The sequence below is a fragment of the Schistocerca nitens genome, chromosome 4 (assembly GCF_023898315.1).
Source record: "Schistocerca nitens isolate TAMUIC-IGC-003100 chromosome 4, iqSchNite1.1, whole genome shotgun sequence".
NCBI classification, from domain to species: Eukaryota; Metazoa; Arthropoda; class Insecta; order Orthoptera; family Acrididae; genus Schistocerca; species Schistocerca nitens.
Window position 1 is genome coordinate 112,792,209 of NC_064617.1, and position 24,639 is coordinate 112,816,847.

Here is a 24,639-nt window from a genome sequence, read left to right on the forward strand (position 1 = left end):
GTACGTGAATACTAGTATGTAGAAAAAGAATGCTTCAAATGGCTCTGAGCACTATGGGACTTAACATCTGAGGTCATCAGTCGCCTAGACTTAGAACTACTTAAACCTGACTAGCACACACATCGGAACAGAGTTCGAATTCTGCCCGAGGCAGAATTCGAACCTGCGACCGTAGCAGAAGCGCGGTTCCGCACTGAAGCGCCTAGAACCACTCGGTCACAACGGCCGACCTAGTATTTAGACCCTCTAAATAATAATGAAGAGTAAACTGTGATGCAAAGAATAATGCCTGAGTGAACTGAATTTTTGACAAAAGAAAAGATATGACTTACTTTCTTATGCAAGTAATGCAGAAAAAGCTTGCTTTGCTGTTTGTTAATGTAGAAGGAGGAAAGGTTAATGTATAACGTAAAACAATGTGTGGTTGGTTTGTTTCTCTCTCTACTCTAACAGAAGAAATGATGCATGTTAATTTTTTAATTTCATGCAGTTCAGCATAAAAAGTCATTCAGGAGTCCTGTTATAACTTAAATAAAACTTAGTTCAATTTTCCAGTGGTGGCCTTTTATCGACGTTTGTTACGGAGAAAGCTGAATAGAAATTACGCTTCTGTAGTTTGTTAGCTTCAGTGTAAACATAGCTGAAAGTCGCTAGTTATTTTTACTCTGCTATTATAGGTAAGATGCTATGGCCCAAAGTCAAGAACTGCAGAATTGTTAAATATTTTGAGAGGCACCCACATGCCTTGCTCATACTGTGGCATCAAGCAGTCAGGCCTGCAAGATGAGTGGTCTGCCAAGCGAGTGGATTCTTTCTTATTTGACGAGTAACATGAACTCTAGTACTCACACTTAGTTACAAGTTATCCTCCTATATGATTACTACGCAACGGAAACGCATATCTGACTATCAGTGATTTACAGAACTCTGACTGTACACTACGCACTGGCAATACCACATTTTCCTTTTGTCTTTTATTTAACGGCTTTTATTAACACATGGCCATCCCACTGAATATGAATGGCGCACACATTATAAATTCGGGACATTATGGCAACATACAATTTGAAGGAAAAGTCTACCAATCTCTTTCTTTTCACTATCTTATTTATTCCGATAAATTCTCTAACCTAAACACACAAATTCTATAACCTACAACAATAACATATGAGAAATTCCGCCCAGTGGGCATGGCTTTACATTAGTGAATCTCTATATTATGGTCTCGTAATTTATTTAACGCTACAGTGCACTTTCTGGATAGGATGGTGGATCTTTCATTATACCTCACACTTCGACTCTCACAATCATCATCACGAAACTTTCCTCCAGATCGAGCGACACAGAAGGAACAAGCATAACCCACTAATCTTTTGAAACTACCTTGCTACTCTCCCATGCAAACCACACATACCCAAAATTACATGACATACATCACACTGCAACATGAAATACAACACTAAATAGTCACAACACTATCACTTTCAGCTTTCCCACTTCAATTAATATTTATCCCAGTTTCACACGACACTGCCCCACTTTGTAATTCTACTTTCCTACTATGAACTCTGGAGATATATGCACGTCTTCCTGTGCAATGCAAGCCAAGTGGCGTTGCTGGATAGACGGCCGACTCACCTTGATTCTCTCTCAGAGTTTAAATCTAGCGTCACACGGAATAACATTAAGAACATATTCATCACACACGCGAGTCCTCAACTGATACCATGGACGAGTACTTCTCTTTATCCTTTGTCTCATACACAGATTGAGACTCACACAGTACTCACCACGTGGAAGTACTCGTCTCTAATTTCAAGTCCTGCACACGCCGTTTCTTAAATATTTCAGCTTATGGTACACACGCTATTTCTTAAATATTTCAACTTATTGTACACACGCTAGTAATTCAGCTTAACTTAAGCACACGGAAGTATTTCAACTTATTGCTACACGTGGTTTCATTGTGACCGTTGGTCACTTCCGAAGGTTACTACAATCCCATTAATGTTACCTGCCTGACATTTAATTCTCCCCACAAAAGTTCCTGAGATAGAGAAATTATTATTTCAAACTACTCTTAAATATTCCACATGCATACCATGTCTCCACTCTTTCGTCATTACGGAGCACAACTAAAACAGGTCTTAACAGCACAAGATCAAGCGGCAGAGTGCTGAAATATGGCCGTTCTCTAGGTCATCTCCCATCTCTGTCGAGGTGGGGGAAGCACCTTGCTATCGTATTGGTCAGCCACATTTCAGGCGCTCAAAGCTCCGGTAATTTTCATCTCTTTGGTCCCACCAAAGGTGGCCAAAGGATCGACTCAAAGATGATCATATATTCACATTCACTATCTGTGGTTAGCAGACGACCATACATTCATTCATTTCACAGATCTCACCAAACTGGATGTAGGGATTTACTTTGTGGGAGTGCACATGTGATCAATTAAATAAATAAATTGTCATTCTTTCCCACACTGGTATCCGGCTTCGCTGCATTAATTGAAATTGAGTTATTTTTACACAAAAAATGTGTTGTTCTGACAAGAATAGTGAAGTATGTTGTACCTATTTTCAATGTCGGGCGGTACTGTACCCTTTCAATTTTACTAGGAGTGAAAGACAAGTTTTATAATACAAAATCGTCACCGCCGTTTCCCAGAGTTTAGAAAAGGACTCACACACTAGTAGCCCTTACCCGAGGGCCCGCATCTCGTGGTCGTGCGGTAGCGTTCTCGCTTCCCACGCCCGGGTTCCCGGGTTCGATTCCCGGCGGGGTCAGGGATTTTCTCTGCCTCGTGATGGCTGGGTGTTGTGTGCTGTCCTTAGGTTAGTTGGGTTTAAGTAGTTCTAAGTTCTAGGGGACTGATGACCATAGATGTTAAGTCCCATAGTGCTCAGAGCCATTTTGAACCTTACCCGAGGGAATTTGTTTGCGCAATTTAGGAACACCGGGGATCATGTTTACTGAACCGAGGTGAGGTTGTCAGTAACCCGAAAGCTGTTTGACCAACAGAGTACTTTATCGAGTATAGGGCTTTAACAGACTCACTGCGTAAAGTTCGGTAGACTGCTGATTTCGACATTTGGCGAGGTACCGTTCGTTGTTTTTCAATACAAAATAACGTATGCTGATGAGCTCGACTGGTCTTGTTGCGAAGACATGTAGTTTATAAAAGAAAATCCGTAAAAATTGCCGGCATTCTAAGAAACGACAAGGTTTATGTGGCCGGAAGCCATAGTATTAAACCAGGGTCGGCCACTGCGTGCGAAACTACACATATAACATACACAATGATTCCAGAATGAGATTTTCACCCTGCAGCTGAGTGTGCGCTGATATGAAACTTCCTGCCAGATTAAAACTGTGTGCCGGACCGAGACTCGAACTCTGGACCTTTGCCTTTCGCGGGCAAGTTTGGAAGGTAGGAGACGAGGTACTGGCAGAATTGAAGCTGTGAGGACGGGTCGTGAGTCGTGCTTGGGTAGCTCAGTTGGTAGAGCCCTTGCCCGAAAAAGGCAAAGGTCCCGAGTTCGAGTCTCGGTTTGGCACACAGTATTAATCTGCCAGGAAGTTTTACACATGAGCATGTTGTGCTTACCGCGTGTGGTCCGAGGATCAGGCTATTTCGGCATGTTTCCGCTTTGCTCTGTCGTTCCTGGAACGACTCCGTGTAGTGCCACATTTCATTTAGCAGTGCGATGTGGACACGGTTTCTTCCGGCATTTAATGCGGCATTTTGAGGTCGACGTAACTTTCTTCAGTTCTACAAAATCGTGGTGTCAGAGCAGTTTACCCGTCGCTATTTACGAGGTGTGGCTAGAAAAAAACCGGACTAGTACTGGTGAAACAATAAAACGAATGCAATAAGGCTGAAAGTCGCGTGGCCTGTCACGTGACTCTCGCTCCGCCTACTGCTCGAGTTTCATCTGCCTTCTGCACTCAGTCTGCCCGTGGCGTCTGTTTTAAGTAGTTGACGTTTTGTCTGTGCGTCGGAAAATGTTGAGTGTACAGAAAGAACAGCGTGTTAACATCAAATTTTGTTTCAAACTAGGAAAATCTGCAAGTGAAACGTTTGTAATGTTACAACAATTGTACGGCGATGATTGTTTATCGCGAACACAAGTGTTTGAGTGGTTTAAACGATTTAAAGATGGACGCGAAGACACCAGTGATGACACTCGCACTGGCAGACCATTGTCAGCAAAAACTGACATCAAAGGGATTGTGCACATTGTTTGGGTACCAGAGGGACAAACAGTGAATCAGCATTACTACATTAGCGTCCTGGCTACCCTACGTGAGCGAGTACGGAGAAAACGGAACGATTTGTGGAGAAAAAAGTCATGGATCCTTCACCAAGACAATGCCCCAGCTCACAGTGCGTTGTCAGTGAAGACGTTTTTGGCAAAACACAACATTCCCATCTTAGATAATCCACCCTACTCACCTGATTTGGCCCCCTGTGACTTTTTTCTTTTCCCTAAAGTCAAGTCAGCTTTGAAAGGAACTAGTTTTGAGGCTGTTGAAGCAGTAAAAGAAAAAGCGACGGAAGTAATGTATGGACTTACCGAAAATGATCTGCAGCATTGCTATGAACAGTGGAAAATTCGTATGGAGCGGTGTAGAGACCGAGGAGGAGAGTACATTGAAGGAGATAACATGAAATTGTAAATAATTGTAAATAAATGTTTTTCCAGCATCAGTCCGGTTTTTCTCTAGCCGCACCTCGTACTCATGATGTAATGGAAGTTTACAGGTCTAGTGTTTGCACAAAAAGTGTAGCGATCTATCGTTCCAACCTTTAAAAATGAATGCGGGTCACACAAAGGAAGGATGAGAAATCTCAATATGTATTATGCAGTCGCATAATCGACGGCTACCGTAAATTTGCTATGGAACGGCATTACTATAACATACTGAAATGATTGAAAAATTTAGTTACAATGAAAGAGCAAAATTCACAACGAGCGACAGACGATTTGTATGGGATTCATTCTTTTCTACATCAAGAAGCACTTTGTGCTAAATTATCTGGCATGGACCACATGATAAAATTTCAGGTATGAATAGAAAATTTTTTGAAATTGCGTGCGTTATTACATCGTCAGTTTCAACAGTTTTTGATGGAATTGAACGAAGTGTATAGAGAGGTTTAATATTAGTGCAATGAACGTTGGGTAACTGAAAGATGTGCCTGTAACGATTTCTCCATTTAGAACCCTATAGCCGGGCGTGATTAGCCGAGCGGTCTAGGGCGCTGCAGTCGTGGACTGTGCGGCTGGTCCCGGCGGAGGTTCGAGTCCTCCCTCGGGCATGGGTGTGCGTATTTGTCCTTAGGATAGTTTAGGTTAATTAGTGTGTAAGCTTAGGGACTTAGCAGTTAAGTCCCATAAGATTAAAAAACATAAAAACCACTAATCTCAGTTTCCGAAGAAAAAACGGAAGTGGGAACGAAAATTAGCGCATTCAGAATGTGTTGCAGACCTCTCACTTTAAATGGACTTGACTGCGCACAGCTGGCCGAGAGGTTCTAGGCGCTTTAGTCCGGAACCGCGCGACTGCTACGGTCGCAGGTTCGAATCCTGAATCGGCCATGGATGTGTGTGATGTCCTTAGTTAGGTTTAAGTAGTTCTAAGTTATAGGTGACTGATGACTTCAGATGTTAAGTCCCATAGTGCTCAGAGCCATGTTCCATTTGACTGCGCACTAACCACAGTAAAACACTGCAAGGTGAGCAGCATTTTATTTCTGATTTCGTGGGGATGCATTTAAAAAGAAAATGGCTCTGCGGAAGAGGCAAATTCTGAAAAAAAAAATCTGAAGAATTCATTGTGGCGCTGAAAAAATTACAGGAATATTTATGTAAACGTTTTGAGAACACTGCTAGTCTTACGTCTGTTGCTGAGGCGTTTTAGAGAACGTTTTCCCATTTAAAAGACAAATTCTTCACTATAAAACAGTTGTTTTACTCGGGAAAAGTTTCCACGTCTTCATAATGAGGCTGCAAACGTGATACAATGTTTTGATCAGCATATGTGAGTGATACGCTTTTTTGGATTATGAAACTGAGTCGCGATTATGCGGTAATCTGAGTGAGGAAGGTTGCGAAATTGTCTGCATCTGTCGATATCTCGACAGTTTGCACTAGATATGATTTTTTTACGTCGTCAGCAGTCCAAAAATAATTAAATAACACTGAAATCTTATTTGTTTACGATCTGTATCATGAAATATGAAACCAATCCGCATGCGAAACGTCCAGTGTTTCTGGCGCAACTACACTGCCATCTATATGAGGGGAATTCGCAGTCTGATACTCTTCTCCCTCTTCCAACTCAGACAGGGAGGCGTCATAGAGGGGTGAGTGTGCAGCCAGGCGACAGGTGTCCACATGTGAGAGAGAGAACCTGCAAGGATTCAGAATTCTTGGCCGCCCTTGTCTATGAAACTGACACTCCAGTTACAGAAACATATAGTTTAACATATACTGTAAACCATTGTGTAACTTAACATTTTTTACAGCAACAAATCACTGCCAAAAGCGAAAGAGGCAATAATTGGCAGATAAAAATGGAATAACTGTCTGAGGATCCGACTCTGGAAACCATGTAAGTGCAAATAGAAAAAAAAGTATATCTTGGACAGTTTGGCAATCGTACCTTGTACCTTCTGATTTTTTCTATCTAATTTTTTTTTGTTTATTCCTCTTCCTCCTATAACAAAAATGGTTCAAATGGCTCTGAGCACTATGGGACTTAACATCTGTGGTCATCAGTCCCCTAAGGACATCACATACATCCATGCCCGAGGCAGGATTTGAACCTGCGACCGTAGCGGTCGCTCGGTTCCAGGCTGAAGCGCCTAGAACCGCACGGCCACACCGGCCGTTCCTCCTATAACAACCTCTCATTACTGTTGGAAACTTCGCTGCTCCGCTTGGTGATTCCTGTGTTAACTTCATCTCTCATGAATGTAAATTTTATACCAGCTCCTAAAGATGGGAGAAACACCAGTAACATTTTTTAGAAAGAATTGTCAAACGCCTTCACCAGTTCCTGGAGCCGGCCTTGGTGGCCAAGCGGTTAAAGGCGCTACAGTCTGGAACCGCGCGACCGCTACGGTCGCAGGTTCGAATCCTGCCTCGGGCATGGATGTGTGTGATGTCCTTAGGTTAGTTAGGTTTAAGTAGTTCTAAGTTCTAGGGGACTGATGACTTTAGAAGTTAAGTCCCATAGTGCTCAGAGCCAGCCAGTTCCTGGGTATTTTTCAGTGTGTTTACAATGCTGTATAGGAGAAGTGTATGCACTCTCGTGCTAGAGAAGGGGGGTAGGGGCGGGGAATTTACAAGAAAACGCACGGGCAGTTTTAAAAAAAAATTAAGAATATTATAGCCGTTGAAATAAATACACTCCTTGAAATGGAAAAAAGAACACATTGACACCGGTGTGTCAGACCCACCATACTTGCTCCGTACACTGCGAGAGGGCTGTACAAGCAATGATCACACGTACGGCACAGCGGACACGCCAGGAACCGCGGTGTTGGCCGTCGAATGGCGCTAGCTGCGCAGCATTTGTGCACCGCCGCCGTCAGTGTCAGCCAGTTTGCCGTGGCATACGGAGCTCCATCGCAGTCTTTAACACTGGTAGCATGCCGCGACAGCGTGGACGTGAACCGTATGTGCAGTTGACGGACTTTGAGCGAGGGCGTATAGTGGGCATGCGGGAGGCCGGGTGGACGTACCGCCGAATTGCTCAACACGTGGGGCGTGAGGTCTCCACAGTACATCGATGTTGTCGCCAGTGGTCGGCGGAAGGTGCACGTGCCCGTCGACCTGGGACCGGACCGCAGCGACGCACGGATGCACGCCAAGACCGTAGGATCCTACGCAGTGCCGTAGGGGACCGCACCGCCACTTCCCAGCAAATTAGGGACACTGTTGCTCCTGGGGTATCGGCGAGGACCATTCGCAACCGTCTCCATGAAGCTGGGCTACGGTTCCGCACACCGTTAGGCCGTCTTCCGCTCACGCCCCAACATCGTGCAGCCCGCCTCCAGTGGTGTCGCGACAGGCGTGAATGGAGGGACGAATGGAGACGTGTCGTCTTCAGCGATGAGAGTCGCTTCTGCCTTGGTGCCAATGATGGTCGTATGCGTGTTTGGCGCCGTGCAGGTGAGCGCCACAATCAGGACTGCATACGACCGAGGCACACAGGGCCAACACCCGGCATCATGGTGTGGGGAGCGATCTCCTACACTGGCCGTACACCACTGGTGATCGTCGAGGGGACACTGAATAGTGCACGGTACATCCAAACCGTCATCGAACCCATCGTTCTACCATTCCTAGACCGGCAAGGGAACTTGCTGTTCCAACAGGACAATGTACGTCCGCATGTATCCCGTGCCACCCAACGTGCTCTAGAAGGTGTAAGTCAACTACCCTGGCCAGCAAGATCTCCGGATCTGTCCCCCATTGAGCATGTTTGGGACTGGATGAAGCGTCGTCTCACGCGGTCTGCACGTCCAGCACGAACGCTGGTCCAACTGAGGCGCCAGGTGGAAATGGCATGGCAAGCCGTTCCACAGGACTACATCCAGCATCTCTACGATCGTCTCCATGGGAGAATAGCAGCCTGCATTGCTGCGAAAGGTGGATATACACTGTACTAGTGCCGACATTGTGCATGCTCTGTTGCCTGTGTCTATGTGCCTGTGGTTCTGTCAGTGTGATCATGTGATGTATCTGACCCCAGGAATGTGTCAATAAAGTTTCCCCTTCCTGGGACAATGAATTCACGGTGTTCTTATTTCAATTTCCAGGAGTGTATGTTGATGGTTTGTTAATTAGTGTGGGAAGAGAGGCAGGAGTACACCTCGGTGCTTTCCATGTGACGCGTAGAGAATAAATGGCCGCTCGACTGTACACGTGCATCTGACACCAGTATAAAGGGACAGACTATACAGGGCGCAGAAGGAAAACTGGACCATCGTATAACAGCAGGGCTGCGGATATCGAATCGAGCAGAACTGTCCCGACAGCCATTGGTCGGAAACACTCCATAAAACGATAACTAGCCAATGAGCAACGTGCGACATTTCTGCAGTCCCAGAACAGGTTTTCATTTTCAGCGTAGTCCTGGTTCACAGTAACTGACGTACTGGATTTGCTGTGGTATCGACAGCATCTTGATTGAGTTGCACTAGGTGCACCAAGCACCACTTACAGCTGTAAGAGAGATGACACAGTTAAATTTTGCACTAGGGCACTACCAGACGAACGTGCTTACTGTTCCACCGCTCGCTGTTTCCTAAGGAGGGGGGAGGGGGGAAGCGGGATGCTACACATCCATGCCGACGGAGGGCGCTAAATTCACATCGCCTCACTGCCTGCGACACTGGTTGACTGTTGCATTTTTTCAAGCAACTACACGCGCAGCTTCGCTACAGCTTCAGTGAATCTTTGAGCTCATGTCAACATTACTAAGGAACACTGAACATTAAACCAAACTCCGTCTGAACATGCCTTGGAAGACCCGTCGGTACCGACCGACCGCCGTGTCATCCCCAGCAGCAAAGCTGTCAATCACTGCTGGATGCTGATATTGGCGGGGGGGGGGGGGGGGGGACGACGGCGGCGGGGCACTTGGTCAGCACACACCTCTCCTGGCTTTTGTCACCAGAGGCGATACTTCTCAGTCAAGTAGTTCCTCAATTGGCCTGACACGGGCTGAGTGCGCCCCACTTGCCAACAACATTGAGCAGCCGCAGACACCCATCCAACTGCTGGCGAAGCCCGACAGCGCTTAACTTTGCGGCAACTCCGTTAGCAGTAGGGGATACTGCAGTGACACAGCACGACGCTAGTAACAAGGGAACCTCCTCATCGCACCCCCCTCAGATTTAGTTATAAGTTGGCACAGTGAATAGGCCTTGAAAAACTGAACACAGATCAATCGAGAAAACAGGAAGAAGTTGTGTGGAACTATGAAAAAATAAGCAAAATATACAAACTGAGCAGTCCATGTGTAAGATAAGCAACATCAAGGATACACCGAGCTACGGAGCGCCACGGTCCCGTGGCTAGCGTGAGTAGCTGTGAAACGAGAGGTCCTTGGTTCAAGTCTTCCCCCGAGTGAAAAGTTTAATTTTTTATTTTCAGTTTATGTGACAAAGTCTAATTTTTTCATCACTTTTTTGAGAGTCATTATCACATCCACAAGAAAACCTAAATCGGGCAAGGTAAAAGAATCTTTTTACCCATTCGCCAAGTGTACAAGTTAGGTGGGTCGACAATATACTCCTGTCATGTGACGCACATGCCGTCACCAGTGTCGTATACAATATATCAGACGTGTTTTCCTGTTGAGGAGTCGGTTGACATATGACCTTGCAATGCAATGCAATGCAATGCAATGGAGAGGCACGTCGTTTCGTCTACTACTCGCACGGTTTTACGGTGCGGTAGCAAAACACAGACACTAAACTTATTACAGTGAACAGAGACGTCAATGAACGAATGGACAGATCATAACTTTGCGAAAATAAACAGTTAAACTTTTCACTCAAGGGAAGACTTCAACCAAGGACCTCTTGTTCCGCAGCTGCTCAAGCTAACCACGGGACCACGGCGTTCCGTAGCTTACCGTATCCTTGATGTTGCTTATCTGGCACATGGACTACTCAGTTTGTATATTTTGGTTATTTTTTTCATAGTTCCACACAACTTCACCCTGTTTTCTCGATTGATTTGTGTTCAGTTTTTCAAGGCCTATCCACTGTGCCAACTTATAACTAAATCTGAGGGGGGTGCGATGGGGAGGTTCCCTTGTAAGTAGTATTACTTTCAAGTGACTTATTAGATTGTGTCAGCATTCAAGACTATATATTTATATGAGGAACATTACTCTAATTGTAAGGAACTCAGTACCAGAATTTCAAGTTATGTATACATCAGTTATTAACTATACATATTGTATATAAAACTGCAAATATGTTATCTTTTTGTAGGTGTCTGTCTTCATTTGCCACATCATTCCTAACACATCACTTGTTACGGTAAAATTTCGATCATGCTCTCTATACATTAACAAAAATTAAAACTTGTAGCTTTTAGATTTCATTACTAATAGCTTCGCACCATAGAATACATGTCGATTACTTACGGCGGTGGTGTTGCTGTTTCCACAGTACAGCTTTTCATCTTAACGAATTAATTGCAGTAATGGTACGTTCAGCGTAATGTATTTAATAGCTAGATTTTACACTGAAAATATCAGAAAAAATCAGTTTTAAAGTAACGGGCCATGGATAGCAATTTAATGATAGCCTGTCTTTGATTCTTCAGCTGAAACCGTAACCTCACCTAATTTAACTAGTATCTACGCTCGCTGAGGCAAGTAAGTTTAATTGCTGACTGGCTGTTGTATTATTTCCAGCGTCCCTTACCTTGCTCTGACCTTATAGTTGGTTCTTTCTCTCCACCTTGTACCCTCTCAGTTCAAATCATTCGAAACTGAATTAATACAAAACCTGGCAAGTGCGAGAAAGACTCGTCCTCTAAGCGGTCTGTACAAGCTTAAGTATGTATACAGACAGTTCATCTACAGCTTTTGGTGAGCGACTTGATGTATCTTTTGATTTCATTGACTCAAATCTTTTACGCCGTCAAGCAACCGAAGACCTTTGTATTTCACATCAATTTCAACTTCACACCTCTGCCTGTTCCTGAGAAAAAGGGGTCTTAACAGACGGACACACACACACGCACACACACACAGGTAGACAACGAAGTGGTCCTATAAATAAATGACGTGTGACTAGGGCCTCCTGTCGGGTAGACCGTTTGCCGGGTGCAAGTCTTTATATTTGACGCCACAATGGGGATGTAATGATGATGATAAGGACAACACAACACCCAATCCCTGAGCGAACAAAATCTCCAACCCAGCCGGGAATCGAACCCGGGCCTTTAGGATTGACATTCTATCGCGCTGACCACTTTTTTTTTTTTTTTTTAAACAAATCACAAATTGAAAGGAACAGGGATGTTGTTTTTATTTATTTATTTATTTATTTTCAATAAGGATCACTCTGTTAAAAGGAACATATAGACCATTTCATCGTATAGTATGTGCATTACATAGTGAGTGGTGAGAGAAGCGTGAGGTTCATCATCAGCCGTCAAATGTGCACACCGACTGCACCCGGCACATTCCAACTGCGTGGGGGGTCGAGGAAGACTGCCTGAAGATAGTTGGCAAAGGTTTTCCGATAGTGTGACCATCTATGAACCTCATTGTGGGCTTGCTGCAAGAAATACCAAAAGTCAAGTCGCGACGTGGCAGTATCCCCATAGAGGTACGCGATCGTCCAACCTTTGATCCAGATGATCGACTGTGATTTAGTCGCCGGAAAGTAGTCACTCTCCGGATGTAAGAAGGAAGCAGGTGTAATATGTTGCGGGGTCACACGGAGGTAGCAAGCCACCATCTGTCTTCCTAGGAGCCAGACGTCCTCCACCGCGATACAAGTTAAGCGGTGATGGTCGTCATCCACTTGGTGACATTTCGGGCATAGTGGAGTGTCCACTAGTCCAATTGCATGGAGCCGTTGGTGGGTGTTGAACTTGCCACAGGCGACAGAGAACCACAGTGCCCGAACGAAGGTAGGAAAGAATTTTTGGTGCACATGTCTCCAAATCTTCGGCCAATGCAACCTGGGGTGTTTCAGTTCAATTACATTACAACTTATCCGTCGTAGCAGCCAAACATAAAAATCCGTCGCGCATGGCGGTCTCGTGCGCGGAAGCTCGTCTCTGATATAACTAAGTTCCACGATAAATGTTGAGACATGCGCAAAATGTGGCGTAATGTTGCCCACCGCCACCGGAGGTGTGAGGGACGCTGGAACCAGGAGATCCAGTAGGCGGGATGTAAGGGAATCACGCCCGCTACGCCATTGCTTATACATTGTGGCTAGAAGGAGCGCCGTCGCACGGCAGTGAACATTCGTAAGTCCGAGTCCCCCCTTGTCCGTAGGGAGAGTGAGCGTTTCGTATCGCACCTTGAGGGGCGATCCAATCATCACGAAATAGCCTAGTGCTGATTGAAGTCGACGTCCGAGCGTGAGTGGTAGGGGCAGGATCTGCGAAATATGCACCATTCGAGAAACCACATAAGTGTTCAGGTACTCGACTCGCTGCAAAGGATCAAGGCGCCGTAGGAGATGTTGTCGGACCATGGTACGTGTTGTCTGTAAAATACGTCGGTAGTTGACTGCTGCAGTATGTTTTACAGATGAGGTAAAGTCGATGCCGAGATAGCGGAATCGTTGCACATAAGGAAACGGACTGATTTCTTCCGGCGTAAGGCCCCTTCCCACCGGCATTGCCGCCGATTTGTTCATGTTCACTGCACTACCCGCCGTCACACTGTGGTCCAACAACAGTTCAAGGACCGTCTTCACCTCTTCCTCAGAACGAAAGAGCAGCAGGAGGTCGTCCGCATAGGCACGACATTTGAAGGTGTAGCCCCGTAGTTCCACCCCAGAAAGAGAATTGGTGAGCCAATTAATGGTTCAAACGCTATCGCGAACAGCAGCATCGAAAGAGGGCAGCCCTGGCGAATGGATCGTCGAATTTGAATGTGCCCTGCTGTACGCCCATTAACCTGTACCAAGGATTGTGCGCCCCCGTAAATCCTTCTAATGAGACCAGTAAAACGGTCTGGAAAACCCATTTGTTCCAGTACAGCATACAGATAGTTGTGGCGCACCTTATCAAAAGCACTGTCAAAATCAACCGCCACCATCGCCGCTCTAAGCCGGCACTCCTCCGCCAACGCTATCACATCACGGCATTCGCCAGTAGCTGTTTGCACATTCACCGATCCACCCGGTGTCGTCTGTTCCGGAGAGAGAACGCTACGAATTAACATACGACATCGGGACGCTAGCAACCGTGCAAAGATCTTATAGTCGGCATTAAGCAGGGTGATGGGGCGATAATGTGTGACCGTAATTCCTGGCTTCGGTTTATGTACTGGCACCAGGAGGCCTTCCATAAAAGCCGGTGGAATAGGCGCATCGGAATTTAACATCTCGTTGTACATTTCCGTCCATCGCGGTGCCATTTCGTTGCGAAATTCGCGATAGAATTCAGCAGGAAGCCCATCAATGCCTGGGGACCGATTCAACGCACCTTGTGCGATCGCATCATGTACTTCCTCACAGCTAATGGCTTCCAGTAAGGTTCCCGCGGCTTCCACCGTCAGTGTACGGGAGACGGACGTGGCTGTACGGTCGAGGTCATCGAAAGAGGCTGCTTCTTCCCGATAGATGTGTTGGTAATGGTCGACGAATGCAGAGACAATGTCCGCTTGACGCGTCACTCTTCGGTCTTCGCGGGTGATTAATTCCCGTACCCAAACGCGTCGTCGGTGCTTTCGTTCATTCACGACGTGGTGCATGGAAGGAATCTCGTGCCTGATCGTATCGTGACATCTGGCGCGCACCATGGTTCCCTGAAGATGTTTCCGAGCTAAAGCCACTAGTTTAGCTTTTATCCTTTTGCGTTCGATCCAGATGTCCTGTCCCGGCGGGCCATCATCCAGGTCGCGCAGTGCTGCAAAATAAAAGTCGGTGGTACGGCGGCGCCATTCTGCCATTTCCCTGCTATATGAGATGAACGTACGGCGAAGCGCCGGTTTAGCACAAGTCAGCCACCAATCAAGCTTCGTCGCATACCTTCCAACCCTTCGCTCGCACAACGTCCATGTCTCAAGGATCCGTTGACGGCATTCAGGATCATGGAGATGTTGAATGTTTAGTTTCCACGGGGCCTTACTGTTCCACACCTCTCTACGGGGAAGAAGCACCGTACAGATGTAAGCGCTGTGATCTGAAAATGCCAATGGCCAGCGTTCCGCGTCCTGGACATCATTTGCATGAGCCCGTGAGATATAAATGCGATCTAATCTGCTCGCCGAATGACTTGTCACATAGGTGTATCCCGGTGCAGCTCCATGTCGTAATTCCCACGTGTCACTAAGTACAAGGTCGTTGACAACGATTCGCAACTCCTGGCTGATGTTTGCTTGCGGCCATTGGTCTTTCTGGCTGAGAACACAGTTGAAATCTCCACCAATTATTACACATTCAGAACGTCCATGGAATAGTGGCGCAATGTCTTCTGCATAAAATCGCGCCCTTTCCCGCCGCCGATTGTTTCCCGACGGTGCATAAAGATTGATGATGCGTGTCCCAAACGTCGTGAAAGCCATTCCCCTGGCCGACGGAAGATAACACACGTTTTCCACTGGGAAGCCATGTCGCACGTAAACTGCCACCCCACTCCCATTGTGATCTCCATGTGACGAATAGGATTGGTAGCCTGCGATGTATGGGAGTGCAGCTATGTGGACTTCCTGCAGCAAAGCAATATCCACATCAGATGCCCAAATAGTTTCCTTCAGTAGGTGTATTTTGGCCGGTGAACGCACGTCATTGATATTTAATGTCGCAATACGGTTCGCATGGCGTTGAATCCCACTCTGTCGAGGCGCAACAACATCTCCCTGCACCGGCGCCGGGGGCTGAGTTAGAAGACGTTCTCTCGCCCCTCTCCCTTCACCTTCAGCAATTATTAGTCCGTCTTCGTGAGTGCCGGCTGCCTCTGTATGACGTCCGGCGCCTCCTCAATATCCTCATACCACATCTTTTCAGGCTGTGATATATTCGTGTCCATAGCCACAGCATCTGCGTCTGGAGAGCCAGCTGGCTGTGATTTCTCTTCAGCATCACCACTTCCCGGTACCGTCAATGTGACAGACCGCTGTGGGTCGCATCGAACAGTTCCCAGTGCCTCATCCTGTTTCGTAGAGGCTGTTGTGTCGTCTTGGTCCACAGGCACATCGTCGTCGGGGCAAGGGGAGTCATCCCGAAGAGATGTCGTGCGACGCCGCCGTTTCCTCCTTTTCGGGGAACGCTGTTTGCGTGATCTTCCGTCCGTGTCCTCAGATTGCAGGGAATCACGGCTGCCCGACAGAAAAGCATCCGTAGGAACTGGAAGTGTTTCGAGTCCCATCGTGGAACTTGGCGGGAGTTCGGTCGAAACTAATGATGTCGTCTCAGAGTGCGTTTCAGACGGAACAGCATCCGTAGTGGCTGGAACTGCTTCTTGTACTATCGGTGTGCTTGGTGGGAGTTCGGTCTCATCTGATGTTGTCGCCGTAGGTTGTATGCTCGACGGAGCAGCATGCTCTGTCATCCCGACGTCTGCGACAAGGTTGCGGAGAGTGCCATCTTGATCTTCCACCGGGGCTGTGTCCTTTCGGTCATCAGCGGACGCAGTGAGGACTTTGGCATAGGTGATCGGTAGTACTGTCATCGCCGGCGACGGCTCCCGGACATTTGAAGGCAGTTGCGTAATCCGCCGTTGCATACAGTTCGACCTGAGGTGTCCCTCCTGACCACAGCCAGAACATGTACGTGGTTGACCATCGTAAATCACCACCGCCCGACATCCACCAATTGTCAGATAGGACGGTACATGCTTCTGAAGATCAATATTGATCTGTCGCACTCCGTTAAGAACGGGGTACGTGGCGAATTGTGTCCAGCGTTCTGCTGTGTGACCATGTACCGTACCGTATGGTTTAAAAGCCTCGATAACTTCGTCAGCCGGGAGCTCAAATGGCAGCTCAAAAACACGTATTGTCCGTACACCCAGACCAGCATGTTCTACAGTTACCGTGCCGACATTCCCGTCACTATGGCAAAATCGGAGACCAGCTTTTGTCGCCTGTAGAATTCTCTCACACGCCGCGTCATTTACCATCTTAACATACACCGTGGGACTAACGATGGACAGGTGAATTCCGACAATATCGTTTGGCGGTATCTTGACGTCCTCTCGAATGAATCGTTCCACTGCTAAAGCCTTTGGTCGTTCGTAGTCTTTGCAGAAATTGAATCGTAATGTAGTTTTCCTGTACTTGTTCGCCATGATCGTTGTTACTAGCCCGCGCGCAGACTAAGTCCACAAGTAAACAAACACTCACACACGCCGCACAGGCGGAAGTATCGGACCTCCGCTTCGCACGGCCGCTCGCGCCGAACTATCACTCAGCTACCGAGGGCGGACCAGTGGTCCTCTAAGGACTGACAGTAACTAAGTTACTACAAAAAATTAAACATCAACAAAAACAATGTAAAATCATTGGAAATCCGCTAAAATGGCAACAGGAAAGCAAGACAATCTTGTACATGCCCATTAGTTCCCCACAGAACAAGCATATCGGAAGTAAGTGTTAGACAATTTTGTAGTACCAATTGACGTGTAGGGTTTAAGACTAATGACAGTATTCGCTTCAGACTGAGGCACAGTGTGAATAAAAAAGCCCCAAAATTCACGGTAGTAGACGTATATAAACAACAGAGTGGAAACTGACCAAAAGTTTGCATAGGTTAAAGATCCAGGATGTTTGCAATACGCTTCAAAGATCACTCTTCAATTCACAAAAATAAAACTGCGTTTGGTGAGCATCTTCTTACAATGAAGCACGTTGTTGGAACCTTTGATACCCATTTGGAAATGCTACACAATGAACCTAAAGAGCATCTCATGACAATGGTGGAAGAAATTGAGATTTGTACACATTGCCATCAAGAGCTTGGCAACACACAATCAACGGATGAGGTAGCATAAAATCATTCTCTCTGTTTTTTTTAGAACAGAGAGACCAGTATTCCAAGTAGAAATTAAACGAAAGCTACCATCTCGCTTTATAAGGTTACTTGTTAATTTAATTAATTTAATTTCTGCAGCTTACTCAATAGCACCATTCCAAGAGGTGGAAATGCATGCCAGAATCTCCGTGTTATATTCCATAGGATGACCGGTGCCAATACAGTATTCTGCAATGGCGGATTTGCTCGGCTGTTGTAAGTGTGTGAGTCGCTTATGCTCAGTACACCAGTCCTCCACAGTCCTGATTGACTAATATGTGACGAGCAATAACTGCAAGGAATACTGTAGACACCAGGCTTAGCCAATCCATTATCATCCTTTACGGAACCTCACCCGACGCACAGTTGATCTGTCTTTCTGACGAAAAGTGATTTCGAGATGGGCTAATTCAGCTGATAAACTCTCAGGGTCCGAAATGACATGGACCCTGCAAACCAAGGTACGAAGTAACCCTTAACGTTGAGACATATGGTGACAATTGTCAGCCTGCAGATTACAGATCAGTGTAGTGGGCTTCCTATAAACGGCATGTCCCAACGTACCATCCACTTTCCTCCTGAGTAACACATCAAGGAAGGGAAGGCAGCCATCGTTATCCGCCTACGTCGTGAAACGAATATCTGAGTGGATTGAATTGAGGTGTTCTAAAAAGTCGTCCAAATTCTCACTGCCACGAGGTTAAACAACAAAAGTATCGTTGGCATATGTGAAAAAACACACAGGTTTTAAAGTTGCCGACTGCGAGGCACGTTCCTCGAAGTCTTCCATAAGCAAATTGTCAATAATACGTGACAATGGGCTGCCCACCGCAACCTCATCTGATAGCTTGTGAGACTGTGCTAACTGCTAACACTTCCGGTTCTAGGGAAAGTGTTAAGAGACGATTGAAATTAGTTTGGTAGACATTTAGGTTAAGAAAGATCATGATTTTCCTCTTAACAGGACGTAAAACCCCGTACTGTCTCGCAACAAAACAGAAATGTCTTGGGCGTGGCCGGCCTGAGTGTTCGTAAATATAAGCGTAGGCTTCCGCGGCCGTTGTCTTCTTCAATAAAATTCTTCAGGGTATCAGACCGCATCGTCATAATTTAAAATGCGCCAACGTTTCGGCCAGCGTTGCAGCTAGCCTTCATCAGGGCCTTACGTTAACTGCTAAATGAACACACTTGGTTCCTTAAATAGCTGCACGAGAAAACCGTGTCGTTACTTGATTGGCTGTAAAAGGAGGAGGAGGAGGGGTGAAAGGTATGCTTTATTGGTGTTTCCTTTATTATCTGTCATTGGCTGAAATAGCTGTTTTCTATTGGTCTTTATAATAATCCACCCCATTGGAGGAGACGGACGAATAGCGAACAGGTGATGGCTGTGACGTCACACTGTTTCCATGCTGTCCTGAAGCCGGCTGCGGCGTGCCATTGCTTTGTGTGCTCGCGACCACTACTGCGGCTCTCCGCGTGTCTGCATGGGCCGCCACGGCTCTGCCGCCGCTCCGTAGCCCTGCTACTGCAGGCAGCCAAGACCTCGGAAGCTAGTACCCGTCCTCTCTATTCATGTTGGCGGGTCTTTTGGCTATTTCTATCGCCTCTCTAATCTTTCTTTTGAAAGTGAGAGGCTGTTTCGCCAGGACGCGGGCTTCTTGAAAAAGTATTCGTTTCCCGCACTCGTCTCGGTGTTCCGCCACTGCTGACTTAGTGTGTTGTTTCAGGCGGATATATCTTTCATGTTCCGAGAGCCTTGTGCTAATCGGACGTCCCGTCTCACCTATGTAGACTAATCCACACGCACAACCAATTTCAAACACGCCAGCTGTGTGTAGTTTGTCAACTGCATCCTTGGTAGAACCGAGCATGTCTGATATTTTGTTTCTGCTTCGGAAAATTGGTTTGATGTCGGCTTTTCGTAGAATTTTGCCAATACGTTCGGTGACCCCTTGTACATATGGTAACACAGCAATGCTCTGTGCCTCCTTCTCCTCTTCCCTATTAGTCTTCTCCCTTGTCGACATGGTGCTGTCTATCATCTGCTTCCCATAGCCATTAGTTCCGAAGATGGACCTGAGGCGTTCAAGCTCTGTCTTCAGATGTTCTTCGTCGCTTATTCTGTACGCTCTCTTCGTTAGCGTGTGCAGGGCGGACTTCTTCTGCGTGGGGTGATGGTGGGAGGAGGCGTGAAGGTACCTGTCCGTATTGGATGGTTTCCTGTACACTTTGTGGCCAAGTTTACCATCAGGTTTTCGATAAACTTCCACGTCGAGAAAAGGCAGCACCCCATTCTTCTCTGTTTCCATTGTAAACTGAATTTTCCTATGCTGTTGGTTAAGGTGCTTGTGGAAGTTCTGTAACTCCTCTTCTCCGTGGGGCCAGATGACGAAAGTATCATCGACATAGTCTCTGAGTGCGATATATCGTTGCCGCCGGTGTTCTACTAAGGGGCGGCGCCACCTGCCAACGCTTGGAGGGCAGCAACTGCGGAGGGCAACGTGTGCGCCGTGTACGGTACGGACGCCTATATAGGGTGACTGTTTGCAGCCTTGGCATCCCATTCCGCACCCCATCTGATCCCCACTCTGACTATTCCCTTTCCCCAACCATCATGGAACGCTCTGATACCTCTGTCGCTCCACTTATTCCGTCTCCAGTACTTGGGCAGTTACCCTCCTCTGACATAAACACTCCAATAACAGCACAAGACATCAAACTCATCCTCCGGTAAAAATGCAACAGGGCCCCTGGTCACGACTGTGTCACCTACTGCCACCTCAGAGAATGTTCTGTCTCCTTCCTGACTGTCCTTGCCGATTTCTACAGCGTCATCCTCCCTGTCAGCTTCTCACCCAACCTGTACTCTCTTATTCCTCAAACCAGAACAACCCACTTCTGTCACCTCTTCCTATCATCCCATCTGCCTCACCTTCATCTTCAGTAAGGTCTTTGAATCCATCCTCTTCCGTCGTGTCCATCGCTACCTTAATCAAACCCACCTTCTCCCACTTACCCAGTGTGACTTCCAACCCTTCTTCTCCACTGAAGACCAATTCCTTAACCTCGTCCACCTTCTCTCCCTCCAACGTAATTCCTGTCACTCCACCCTTGTATCTCTCGGTCTCCAAAATGTATGCCTGCTTATGGCATCACAGTCTCCTCATTAAACTCCAAACCAAGGCCCTGCTTATCAATTGTGTCCGTCTAGTCACTTCCTTCCTCTCATGCCACCCTTCCTATGTCACCCTCCATGGTACCAACTCCCGTATCTTTTATCCCACAGCTGGTGTCCCCTAAGGCTGCGTCCTCTCCCCTCTCCTCTACCTCCTGTACACTGCTGATATGCCCAAGCCATCCCCACCTATACACCTCCTCCAATATGCTGATAACACTGCCTTCCTGGCTCTCTAAACTACCCTTTAACGGTCCCAGTGCACACTCCAAACCCACCTTGACCACTTCACCACTTGGTGTAACCAGTGGATCCTTCATATCAAACCCTTCATCCATCTCCATGATTTCTACCTAACCATTTATGGTTGTCCCATCCAGCTCACCCCGACCCTGAGGTACCTTGGCCTCACCCTCGACCGTCACCTCACCTGGACCCCTCATCTCCTGACCATCCAGCAGAAAGTCCATTCCCACCTCTGCCTCCTGAAACACCTATGCAGCTGGACATGGCGATTACATCCTTCCACCATCCTCCACACCTACAAATCCCTCATCCATCCTACCCTCTGTCATGCCAGTGTTGCCTGGATCTCCAACTCCACCCACTTTTACAAAGCCCTCAAAATCCTAGAACACCATGTGCTACACCTTGCTTTCCATATCCGTCAACCATCCCCCACATGAATTGTGTATAACCTCATCCCCTTCCTCCAGCTCCTCCTTTTCCTCCAGCATATCCACATCCTTTACATTGTCCACAGGCTTGATCTCACCAACCCCCTGGTCTCCTTCCTCTCCACCACCCAACCGTTGCCACACCTCAATTGCTGTATCTCTCCACCTCCACACCTTCCTTCATCAGGGCTATTTCCAGCGCCTCCCCCTCCTGGATGACGAACTTCATCATGAAATCTACCCTTCCTACCAAATGTAGCTTGGCCTTGTTCCTCCCTCTCCAGGGCCCCTCTTTTCCTCTCCCCTCCTTCCCCCAGAGCGACTTTTCCTCCTTTTCCCTCTGAGTCTCTTCACCCCCTTCTCGGCTGTTTCCCTCTCCTGTCCCTCCTTGGCCACCTTCAGCGCGCCCCCGCCCTTCTCTCCCCCCCCCCCCCCCCCCCGAGCACCACCCATCACCCTACTCCTATCTATCTGTATCCCTGGCAGATCCTCTCAGTTTGTTCCTCATCATCGGTGTGCTATGTCTGTCTTGTGTTCAGTGCTGCTCTACAGCGACGTCAAGTGCTGTAGTTTTAATTTTGCGCTGGACTTGTACATAGTGTTGCTGTCTGTGATTGTTATGTGCTACACTGCCCATCGCAACTTTTATGCTCTGGCTGTACTTCGCCTTGTGTTCTTTCAATCGTCACACTGTGTGGTGTTTTGTGTACATTTTTTTAGATTTTTATCTCCATTTTTACTGTCACCCCCTTTTGTATGCTATCGTCCCTTATGTTTCCCCTTTTTTAAATGTCTCTTTCACCATATTTTTCTCCTTTATGTTGTTTTAAATGTCTCCCTGTTATGTACGGTCTCTCGGCTGAAGAGCGGCGCCTATGATGCTGCCAGCACGCCCAAGATGGGGCACTGAAATTCAATAAAGAAATAAAGAAAACAAACAAAAGCCTTCGCATCAATTTTGACTGGGACTCAGCAGCAGCAGCAGCGTTCTCCTGAAGATGGCCGAAATATAGAATTATTTTGATCTTAGGATCTGGCTGCAAATCCAAAAAGATTTGGAAACGACGAACTGATGGAAACATGATAATGGACATATGCTCACCAACAACTTAGTTGGAGGTGAGCCACCAGCAGTGGTGGATGTGGGGGAGAGAGATGGCGGAGTTTTGAGAGCGGATGATCTGGACGTGTGTCCATTAGAGACAGTAAATTTGTATGACTGGATGTCATGAACTGATATACTGTATACATATTATGACTTTTGAACCCTATTAAGGTAAATACATTATTTGTTCTCTATTAAAATCTTTCATTTGCTAACTACGCCTATCAGTAGTTAGTGCCTTCAGTAGTTAGAATCTTTTATTTAGCAGGCAGTATTGGCGCTCGCTGTATTGCAGTAGTTCGAGTTAGGAAGATTTTTGTGAGGTAAGTGATTCATGAAAGGTATAGGTATTATCAGTCAGGGCCATTCTTTTGTAGGGATTATTGAAAGTCAGATCGCGTTGCGCTAAAAATATTGTGTGTCAGTTTAGTAATGATCAGAATAACTAAAGAGAGAAATGTCTGAGTACGTTCAGTTCTGCTCAGCGGTTTGAAAATCAAATAACGTAACAGGTTTATCAGCACAGTAATTCATAAACTTTTATAAGGGGACGTTTCATATGTCGACCCTTAGCGGAGGATGCCTCACTGGAATCTTCTGATTTTTTCTTGTAGTTTGTGTAAGTAGTGTAGCTTTTGTTTATTGCTAGCGCGTAATTGTAGAGAGAATCTTATTTGTAGTTGTAGTTTTTCATTGTTGTACAGTAAAACAGTTGTGGCATGTGTGTAGATTTGCATCAAGTATTTCGCAGCTGCACTTGCGATTAACTAGATATTATTTTCACTGCTATGTTAATGTGTTTTATTATTTTTGCTCTTCAAATTGTGCTTTTCTTTTTATCGCGTGAAATACCTGATAATTATGGCGTGTGAAAAACGTAACACTAGGCTCCAAAGTATATTGAGAAATGATAGTGACGACAAGCGTAACTTATCAGCACCACCGTGTAATGGATTAACAGACATTCAAAGTAGTAATTTGGTAATTGTGCATAGGGAAATGGACCAGGCTGCAAATAATGGTGTAAACAGTGAAAGAATTAGTGAACAGGGAAACATTGTCGATCGATCGGTCAGCAACAGCTCGCCTCAGGAATCCGAAACGACAGGACAAAATTTTGCAATTACTGTAGATTCAGGTTTTGCGTCGTTACCCGTTTCTCAATCAAGTCAAGACACATTTTCTGCTTTCCAAAATGCGAATGTTGCCTGTTATGCACTGCCGATAAGAACAAAGGAACAAGTTCCAGACACTAATTCATTGTTATTGCAGTTCATGCAACGAATGGAACAAAACCAGGAACGAACATAGGAACAGGTACAAAAGTTAGACAAAATGGAACAAAATCTTCAAAAGTTAAACACAATTGAACAAACGCTTGAACAAACTCGTAAAGATTTAACTGCTGAGTTACTTGTCAAAAAGTCTGTAATGATGTAAAAACACAAATTTTTGAGCATTTTCAACCTATTTTTTCGCGTCATGAAAATGCATTACAGAATCACGAAGCAGCCATAAAAGAACTGCAAACTATTGTTCATGAAAATTGCGGCACCTTGCAAGCTAAAATTGACTCAGTTGCATCTACCGATTCGGTTACGCAACTTGCAAAAACTCAGGATAACTAAAAGGACACAATAGATACGCTTTCAATACAAATGGACACTCTGAAACTTGGTCCAGAAAACCACACTGAGGAAATCAGTTCATTATCGGAGAAAGTAGCCGAACTTTCGGATCAGTTCACTAACTTACTACAAAGGTAGATGATGATCTGAATGACACAAGACCGGTAGCCTTCACTGACACAGAAGAGTATGAACAAATTAGAAAATTCAAACAAAATCAAAATCAAATCAATACACAGTACAAAAGAGAAATCCGGGAAGTACAAGATCAGTTGACACAGGTAATACAAGAATTGCATATTTCAGAGGACACTCGC